The following is a 3,381-nucleotide window of genomic DNA, read 5'->3' on the forward strand; positions in this document are numbered from 1 at the left end:
GCTAGAATCCATGTATTATTGACAAAGTTTTGGGGGGTACCCACGAAGGACGTTGGAGTATACCCATTCCGCCAGCCTACCTCTACCCTAAGTCTTCTTAGATAGCTAAGCTGCTACACACGCCTCAGCAGCTACCTGCAATGCTGTTAGGCCATACTTAAGTGTGCTACTATGCTAAATCTGCTTTCTCTTACGCAATTTTCTCTTAGTTATTACTACTAATTGCTCTTCAAGCTCTCGCACATAGGCCTTAATAAGGATATTTTTGTATAGTATCTCTTTAGCCCCTTTTATAAGCTTTAAGAATCCTTCTTATACTATACTTAGTAATTTTTAGAAGGAGTTACTTATAAGCTTAGATTAAGACCTAAACATGTGTGTATTGCTTAGTATCTTAGATTACTACAGCGTTTTAGGTAGAGGTAATGCTAGTAGGGTATGCAGCTGCACTTTAAGGCAATCTAACACTACCTGCATGTTAGTAGGAATAAGCCCTAATACCTTAAAGGCCTTTTAGTAGTTAACCTTTGTAAATTTATTAAGGAATACATCCCTAAAGGCTAGTAGGAAGCCTTCCTTGTTAATATAGAAGATATATTAGTATACTAAGTCTTAAACTTGTTAGGAGTACTTACACTTTAATAGCAAGAAATAGATAATATTAGGTAGCTAGAGAATATATAATAAGTAAGGTAGTATATAGAGAGTAAGGATTTAGTTCTCTAGGTAATAGTCCTTAAACTCCTAGTTAAGATAGCTCTTATAGCTGTCTAAGATAAGCAACCTATACACTCCTACCTAACACGTCTTTATATACGTGTTAAAGTACTTTAACTACTTAAGGCTAAGTATATTATTTATCTAACTATTCTTAGAGACTAAGAGCTTCTAATTATAGGGTATATCTATCTCCTTATACTAGGCAGAGATGTAGACGCGTCCTTTGTAGATAATAAAAGGTGGGGTTGCATACCTATTAGCGCAGATGCTCTAGATAACAGTAACCCACTTGCGATTACCTGGCTGAACAAGCTCTGGCTAAGCACGTCTCTCTAAGCCTGTTACAACCTTAAAAGACAAAGCACTACCTATCTAGAACCTAGTTTTATTAAAGTTGTGCATATTATTATTATAAATGCTATACTTAACTTAAGTATCCTCTACTAGCTTAAACTACATACTAATTATCTTAGGATCTTCCTGTAGTATCCTCTGTCTATCCTTAGCTTAATTAAAGGCTATTTTAAGCTTGTCTAAACGCGTCACAAGCCTGCTAGCCTATAGTTTGCTAACAGGCTCTTCACTACGCACACTAAGTATCTTATTAGCTATATCTACCACCTTACATAGCTAGGGCGCAAATCCTTGCGAATTAAGGTTAAGTATATACTAGACAATTGTCTGCTCCTCTAGTATAGTAAGTTTCTAGCAATTAGCATGTATGTCTAGTTAAAACGTGATATTGTAAAGGTAATTAGAGACCTGCTAATAAGGTACATTTAACGCTCTAGCAGCACTGCAGATAATGCAAAATTAGCTAGCATAGAAGGCCTAGATAGCAAGGATAACTCTGCCTTCTCTAGTAGTAATCTAAAGTTGTTGTTATTAAGGCATGTTGTATTAGGGTAAAAGGTGGTTGTGCTAATAGAAAGTGGCTGGTTTGGTGATATGGCTGGCTCGGTGATAATCTACGTTATACAAAATAGTTTAGAAAACAAAGCTAAAGGTTTAATACATGCAACTAATAGGCTGTAAAGCGTATGTCCTTAATTAGTTGCTTAAATGCGCAGACAAGCTTAAATTAAGAGCGCTTATAGGCTACCTTCATCGGGAAAAGTTTTTCGAAATCCGGCCCAGACTGGCTGTTGCTGACAGTTGTGACATGGTCATGCAACAGCTGTTCAACAGCCCCAACAGCCCTAATTTGCACCTAACAGCCCTAATTTTGCGCTAATATTGCTAATAGCTAAAATACTAAGTGCCTATATTTTATAAACTTAAAATAATATTGCAATATTCTTACATAGCTACCCTTAGTTCTACTAGCACTAGCATTAAATATTTAAAAATTGCGAAATTTCACGCATAGGTAGACCAGAATTGTAGCTTTAAAATAAGCAATAAATTATTACTATAGGCCTACTGCAACGCAAGTTATAGAGTGTTGAAGGATTGTTTATTAAAGGTTTGTGTTTTGAAGTTGCGACAGCACACCATAGCAGCTGTAGCTGCGCCAGCACACAATGTATCAGCTGCAGCTGCAACAGCACACAGCATAGCACCTGCTAGCAAACACACACACAAACACACACACAAAACAGCAGCGCAACAGGAGCTTGCAAAACAGGCAGTCCTAGGTATAAAATTCTTAGTTTACCTACTATTCTTAAATAATATTCTTGTATTTTCTAATGTTTAGGCTGCTAGAGCCCTAGCAAAGAATCTTAACTTAGTGTCTTAGTAAGGAATATTAAGCTTAGAACCTTCTACGCTTAATAACTTTTCTATTAATAGGCCTATAATATTGTTTAATAGCTTATTTTAAAGAGTAGACTTAGTAGTATATTAAAATAATAAAAGTATAGTTTATTAAGTAGAGCTACTATTAAAACAGGATTAGTAGTTGTTATAGCTATTATAGCTATTAAGACTATTAGAGCTGTTAGCTTAAAATTAGCTAGACATTAAATACACATTAAATAACTATTGTAGGCCTACAAGTCCTACTGTTGCCTACAGTACAATGCAACAATTCCTAATTTTGACAATGGAAAAATTTTTCCCAATGTTGTTAGCTATAACTTAACTAACATCTTTAGGATCTAGCTTCCTACTAAGGACTAGATTATACTCACATAAGATATTGTCTTTAAACGTACAAAGTTCTACAAAGGACTACAAGGATATACTTATAAATTAGTAATTATAGAAGTTATTAAGCTTCTAGCATTTCTAAAGGAGCTTAAGCCTAATAATATAGCAATAGAAGATCTTTTAATAACTTAACAACACTATTAATAGCAGCCTGCTCACGCATCTGTGCTTACAGAATCTTAGATAGGGGGTGAAGTAGGCTGGCGGATGGGTAGGGTAGGGTAGGGTATAGGTATAGTCACGTGATTTATGGGTAGGAACTAGGTAGGGTACATGAGGTACCCTACCCAAACCGTTTGGGTAGGGTAGCACGTGACTGGGTATAGGTATAGGTAGGGTAGCACGTGACTAGGTATAGGTATAGGTAGGGTAGCTAGGTAGGGTCTAGGAATGGGTAGTTATTAGCAAAATCTAGGTTACTACTCTAGACTTTGTACTATTGTATACTTTAGAGCATAAGTATGTGATAATAGACTGTGATAATAAATTATAGATGCTTTTTCTTCT

Source organism: Didymella exigua, assembly GCF_010094145.1.
Source record: "Didymella exigua CBS 183.55 unplaced genomic scaffold M421scaffold_63, whole genome shotgun sequence".
NCBI classification, from domain to species: Eukaryota; Fungi; Ascomycota; class Dothideomycetes; order Pleosporales; family Didymellaceae; genus Didymella; species Didymella exigua.